We start from the raw sequence: 7545 nt of genomic DNA on the forward strand, positions 1-7545 counted from the left end.
GCCGCATAGCACAGGGAGATAAGCTCGGTGCTTTGTGACCACCTAGAGGGGTGGGATAGGGAGGGTGGGAGGGAGGGAGACGCGGGAGGGAGGAGATAAGGGAACATATGTATATGTGTAACTGATTCACTTTGTTGTAAAGCAGAAACCGACACACCATTGTAAAACAGTTATACTCCAATAAAGATGTTACCAAAAAAAAGATACTAACCAAAGTCAACTCCAGATTTACCAGTTGATGCCCCTCCCCTGTCCTCCCCCACACCTGAAATCTGATTTGGGGGTCATTTCATGGCTCAGGAGGGGAGCTAAAATGCAAACTAGTCAATTTTGAAAGACAATAACAGCCCGAGTAGCAGGTTGCCAAGGGGAGAGAAAAGGAAGTAGGAGCTAAAAAAGGAAATTCTTGCAATTACCTTTGTTTTTCTGTTTTCTAGGCTGTCTGTATCCTCCATCAGCATAGAGGTCCAGAGTTGAGGCACTGGATTCTACTGCAAGGTGCATCTTGATAAACCTAGAGTTACCATCTGACCCAGAAATTCCACTCCTAGGTATGTACGCAAGAGGAATGAAAACATCTGTCCACACAAAGATTTGTACATGGGTGCTCACAGCGGCATTATTCATAATAGCCAAAGTGGAAACAAATCAAATGTCTATCAATTGATGAATAGATAAACGAAATGTGGTCTCTCCAGAGAATGGAATATTATTCAGCCATAAAAAAGAACGAAGTACTGATACATGCTGCAACATGGATGAACCTTGAAAACATTATGCCAAGAGAAATAAGCCAATCACAGAAGGTCACATATTGCATGAAACTGTTTCTATGAAGTGTCCAAAATGGGCAAACCGATAGAGACAAAAAGTAGAGGGAAGGGGAGAGATAAACAAGGACCGCATAACAGGGTGGGATTTCCTTCTGGAGCGATGAAAATGTTCTAAAATTGATTATGACGGTGATTTCACAACTCTGCAAATGTACTGAACACCAATGATATAGTACACTGTAAAACGGCTAAAGTGGTCAATTTTGTCTTTAAAATTTTGGTTAATTGTGGCAAAACACACCTAACATAAAATGTAGCCATTTTAAGTGTACGATTCCATGGTGTTAATTACGTTTACACTGGTATTCAACCTTCACCACTAGTCACCTCCAGAACTTCTTTGTCATCCCAAATGGAAACTCCACACCCATCAAATAATAACTCCCTATGACCTCCTCCCTCCAGGCCTTGGTCATCTGCATTCTACTTTCTGTCTCTCTGGGTTTCACTGTTTTAGGTCCCTCATAGAAATGAACTCACAGACTATTTTTCCTTTTGTGTCTGGCTTCTTTCACTGAGCATAATGTTTTCAAGGTTCATCCGTGTCGTGGATGAGTGCATCCACGTTGTAGCGTGTGTCCAAAGTTCTAAACTGGTAAATTTTATCTTACGTGAATTTTATCTCAGTAAAAAACAATGAGTCCTGATGGGAGACAAAAGTAGTCCAGGGAGGCCGGTGTAAAGGGTGCAGGTAGTAATGGGAGGTGTTAGTAGACACGGGGCTGACCCATTTGCAGGGCTTGATCATGGAATGCCTTGAAGCCAAGTGGGGACGTCGATTTTGGTCTCACAGGTGTGATGTGGGGAGACATGGGCATGAACAAGTTCACGCTGGGGCGGTGAGGGGACGGGGTGTTCATCAGAGAGACCGGTTGGCAGGCTGGCATGCCATTACGTGCTTGCAAGAAGTTTAGGTGTTGAGGGTGGACTTTCCTCCGGGGAATAGATGTGCCCAGCTCTGCTGTGTCTGTAACGGCTCAGTTACATACACGAAGGCTGGAAAGCGCAATGTAGATCTACAGTCAACTCGAGGCCCACCAGGTGGCCGCTCCCTCTCCACACGGAGTTACAATTGGTGTCATTGTAACTCAGACCAGCAGAACGGGAGCCTCTTGAGGGATCCCGGGGTCTGTACCGTTGCTACTTAGGGGAGAAGGTTTGGGTTGGTCAACGTAGATTCTAAACCCACAGGCAGATGTTTTCACCTCCATTTCTGTGGGAAATGTGAATCCTAATTCTGAGAACCTGTGAACATTACCTTATATGGCAAAAGACACTTTGCAGAGTGTGATTTAATTAAGGGCCCTGGGATGGGGAGATTATCGTGGATTTTCCAGCTGGGCTCTAAACATAATCACAAGCATCCTCGTAAGAGAGGCAGGGGGACATTGCCCACAGAGGCAATGTCACCACTGAAGCGAGATGCTCCGCTGCTGGCTTTGAAGGTGCAGCTCTAGATGCCGGAAGGGGCAAGCGAACAGATTCTCCCCGAAAACCTCCTGAGGGAGGGTGGCCCAGCCGACACATTGGTTTGGGCCCAGTGAAACTGACTGGGGACTTCTGACTTATGGAAATGTAAGAGAATAAATGTTATGTTGTTTGAAGCCACTGAGGTGGTGGTAATTTGTTACAGCAGCTGAAGGAAATGAATACAGCTCCCATGATGTGATACGCTTCGAGAAGGTGCTGTGGTCACAGAAGTTTGGGCTCAGGAGTAGGACATTCAGTGTCCATTTGCTCCTTGCCAAAGACAGTCTACACTGGCCTGCTTGTGTTCCTTTATGTACAATGCCCTGGCTGCTCTGCAACTTGCTGGAATATTCCATGGAATAATGGGAGGCATAGTAAAGGACCATACTCTTCAGTCCTGGCAGACCAGCTTCCCAGCGTACAGAATCCTGCTCCCGTAGCCTGGGGTTGTGGGTAGAGCCCGCCCTGCCCAGCTCTGCCATCGGCCCTGCCTGTCAGGGCAGAATATGGTCAAAAAGAGTATTATCCTTTCATTGTCTTAACAAATCTACTCTGCAGGGTAGAGAAATGAACTCCTGATCCAGTGGCTTTTTCCTAAGTATCTCTTGGCTTGTCTAGTAACCATCAGACTTTTATGAGTTTCTACTCTGTGCCCTCAGCTATGCTTGGGTTACAGTCTGAACTTTGTTTATTCGTTCACCAAGGGCCATGCTCCCTCTAAAGGCTCTGGGTAAGGGTCTGGCCCCTCTCCTAGGTTCTGGGGCCAGCAATCCTTGGTGTTCCTTGGCTTACAGTTGCATCACTCCATTCTCTGCTTCTGTCTTCATATGGCCTTCTTTATTTTTTATTTTTTGGCCACGCCACATGTGCAATCTTAGCTCCCCAACCAGGGATCGAACCCAGGCCCCCTGCCTCGGAAGGGCTGAGTCTTAACCACTGGACCATCAAGGAAGTCCCTTCATATGGCCTTCTTACGAGGACACCAGCCACTGGCTGCAAAGACCCTATTTCCAAATAAGGTCACATTGACAGGCACCAGGGATTAGGACACCAACCTATCTTTTGGGGGGATAGGATTCAACCCACGATACCTTCTAACAGTCTTGGCAATGTCTTGCTGCTTTGAGGCAGAGCTGACTGTTCCTTCCATTCAGTATCTGCCGTGTTCCTCTTCTTCCTGCTAGCTACAATACTGGGATAGGAAGCAGCCATCTCTAGGGCCGGGATATTCAAGACTGGCCAGTGGGCTCAATGGACCTTCAAGACTGGCTGACAACAGATGAAGAAATGTGTACAACTCCAGACGCCATGGAATAATCAATCTCCTGGCTGCGGCTTCAATCAAGCAGGCCTAGCTAGGAGGGGCTGTCAGTAATGGTGTGTATTCCCCTGCCCCAAATTTAGATCACGTGAAACCTGTATACCGATATTCACAGCAGCACAATTCATAATAGCCAAAGGGTAGAAACAACTCAAATACCCATGAACAGATGACTGGATAAAGAAACTATAGTCTCTCCATACAATGGAATGTTATTCAGCCATCAGAAGAAATGAAGTACTAATACGTGCTACAACATGAATGAACGTTGAAAATTTCATGCTAAGGGAAAGAAGCCAGACACAGAAGACCACATACATATTGTATGATTCCATTCATAGGAAAGTCCAGAACTGGAAATCTATAGGGACAGAAAGTAGAGTAGTAGGTGCTTAGGGTTGGGTGGGGGGATGGGCTGGAGGTAAAAGACAGTGATAGCTGAAGGGTACAGGGTTTCTTTTCTAAGGTGATGAAAATGCTCTAAAATCAAGGAATTCCTTTGCGGTCCAGTGGTTAGGACTCGGCACTTTTACTGCCGAGGTCCCGGGTTCAATCCCTGGTCAGGGGGGAGCTAAGATCCCGCAAGCCACTGGGCGTGGCCAAAAAAAAAAAAAGAAAAAGAAAAAGCTCAAAAATTGACTGTGGTGTTTGGTGCACAACTCTGTGAATATACTAAAAACCATTGAATTGAACACTTTAAATAGGTGGATTGTATGATATGTGACTTATACCTCAATAAAGGTGCTTAAAAACATACATTACAAATTCTTGCTATCTGTACGTAGTATGTACTATATATATATTACATTGTTCCCATTCAGTTATGCTTACATGAAGGTCTCAGACTCAACTTTCTTGTCATTACATGGTTGTTTTCTTTAATTAATTTGGGCTTATTTTAAAATTATCACTTGGATTCAGTCGACATGCAACAAACAAATCTAATTTTACTAAATCACCTACACTTAGTTCTTTAAGATAATTGGTATTTACCTGCCCTGTGTTCTGTTCTATAGTATTAAGGCTGGCCTTTAGCTTAGTGAATGCTACAGTTTCTTATTGCTGCTGTAGCAAATTCCCACAAACATAGTGACTTCAAAGGACACAAATTTATTATCTTGGAGTTCCGGATATCAGAAGTCTTAAAATCAAGGTGTCAGCAAGGCTGCATTCCTTCTGAAAGCTCTCGGGGAGAATCCGTCCCCTGGCCTTTTCTAGCATTTAGAGGCCACCTGCATTCCTTGGCTCATGGCCCCTTCCTCTACCTTCAAAGCTAGAAACAGAGCATCTTCCAATCTGTCTCTCTCTAACTCTGACCCTCCTGCCTCCTTTTTACAAGAACTCTTGTGATTACATTGGGCCCACGTGATTAATCCAAAATAATCTCCACATCCCAAGAGCCATGACTTAATCACATCTGCCAAGTCCCTTTTGCCATATAATAAGATAGTCACAGACTCTGGGGCTTAGGAATGGACATCTTGTGAGGCCCCTGTTCAGCTGACCACAGTGAAGTCCTTCTGCGTCTTCTGTAGATGCCTCTCCCATCTGGAAATGCTTGGTAACCACTGGCTCAAGGCTGACTGGCTCCCGGTTGATGGGCTGTTTCGAGGTCATCACTAAAGGATCTTCTCAGTTAAAAACTCCCCTCATGGAAGCTCTTCGCTGGAGCTATTTTAAATCTCTCCTACCACGATGGAAGCCAGCTTACTTTGCTCTTGTGTAGTTCTTAGGGCAAGTGTACGATCGCTTCCGAACAGAGCAGGCACAGGCTGGCAAAGCACCACTAATTTACTTAGGCCGTTGGAGCAGGTGAAATCATTTCAGCTCCTTTCTGCTTTCCGTTCAGGGCCTTCTTTCTTAGGAATTACCCACACTGCAAAAAACTTGACTCCAGTTTTCCTAAAAGACCCAGCAGTTCTCCTACGTCCAATCTCTCACTGCTAACAGATACCCACTGAGTGGTCTGCTGTGAACTCCCCTTCCTTCCATCTCTCCCTACTGGGTTTCCGTCCCCTGCCGGTTCCTATTTGTTTCACTGGAGGCAGGCATCACAGCAGAATAGAAATAACGTGGGATTTGGAGTCAGGAAACATGAATTGGAGCTCAGCTGTGAACCTGTCGGCTGTGACCTTCAGCCAGCCACCTCTCCTCCAGGGCCTGATCTCTTCATTCGAAAGGGGGCTGGGGCTGGGAGTGGGAGGTGGATGAAAATTCCAGGGCTCAGCCCCTCCCTCCAAGGGGGTGAGAGGCTCCTCCGGCCCTGCTGACAAGTCTTGCTTTGTTCCCCAAGCCTCCTGATCAACTTCTAGCAGAACTTAGCACTGGTTGAGCGTCACCTTTAGAAACTCAAAATGAAACAACAGCCTTAGCGAGTAAGACTTTGAGCCAGACAGAATGTAAATCAAGCCAGCCATCCTTGCCATCAACTCAAAATGGATTAAGGCTTAAATATGAGATCTACAGCTATAAAAGTATAAAATTCTTAAAAGAAAACACAGGGCTTCCCTGGTGGCACAGTGGTTGAGAATCTGCCTGCCAGTGCAGGGGACACGGGTTCGAGCCCCGCTCTGGGAAGATCCCACGTGCCGCGGAGCAGCTGGGCCCGTGAGCCACGACTACTGAGCCTGCGCGTCTGGAGCCTGTGCTCCGCAACAAGAGAGGCCGCGATAGTGAGAGGCCCGCGCACCGCGATGAAGAGTGGCCCCCGCTTGCCGCAACTGGAGAAAGCCCTCGCACAGAAACGAAGACCCAACACAGCCATAACTAAATAAAAATAAAAATAAATTTAAATCATATGGGCTTCTAAGAAGACCTCTGCTTTAAAAAAAAAAAAGAAAAAAGAAAACACAGAGGCAAATTATCACGACCTTGGCAGTGGTTTCCTAGATACAACACCAAAAGCACAAGCTACCAAAAAAAAGAAAAAAGATAGATTGGACTTCTTAAAAATTAAAATATTTTCTGTTTCAAGGATACATCCTGGCAAGGATATATCCTGGCGAGGGTACTTCTTTGCCATTATATTGCTTCAATAGCCCTGAATTTAAAATTGCATAGGTATGATACTGGCATAAAAATGGACCTAGAGATCAGTGGAGTAGAACTGAGAGTCCAAAAATAAACTCTCACATTTAGGGCCAATTGATTTTCTACAATTGTGCCACAACGATTCAATGGGGGAAGGGATAGTCTTTTCAACAAAGGGTGCAGGGAAAACTGGATACTCACATGCAAAAGAGTGAATTTGGATCCCCTACTTGTCACCATATATGAAAATTAACTCAAAAGGGATCAAAGACCCAAATATAAGGCCTAAAACTATAAAACTCTTAGAAGAAAACATAGGTGCCAATCTGTATGACCTTGGATTAGGCGGGCAGTGGTTTCTCAGATATGACACCCAAAGCACAAGTGACCAGAGAAAAAGTAGTTAAACCGGACTTCATCACAATTTAAAACTTTTGTGCTTCAAAGGACACTATCTAGAAATTGAAAGATTGGAACCCTCCTCTATTGCTGGTGGAATTGCAAAATGGTGCGGCCGTGGTGGAAAACAGGTTGGCAGTTCCTCAAAAAAATAGACATAGAACGTGTGACCCAGCAATTCTTCTTCTAAGTATATATCCTAAGAGAATTGCAAACCGGTGTTCGAACAAGTACTTTGTAAACAAACGTTCATTACAGCACTATTCACAAGAGTCAAAAGGTGGAAACAACATGCTACAACATGAATGAACCTTGAGAACATCATGCTAAGTGAAAGAAGCCAGACCCAAAAGGCCACAGATCGTATGATTCCACGCATACACGATGTCCAAAATAGGCAAATCCATAAGAGACAGAAATAGATTAGTGGTTGCCAGCACCTGGGGGAGGGAAGAATGGGGAGTGACCGCTTAACGGATATGAGGGTTCATT

Source organism: Physeter macrocephalus, chromosome 21, assembly GCF_002837175.3.
Source record: "Physeter macrocephalus isolate SW-GA chromosome 21, ASM283717v5, whole genome shotgun sequence".
Classification (NCBI taxonomy): Eukaryota; Metazoa; Chordata; class Mammalia; order Artiodactyla; family Physeteridae; genus Physeter; species Physeter macrocephalus.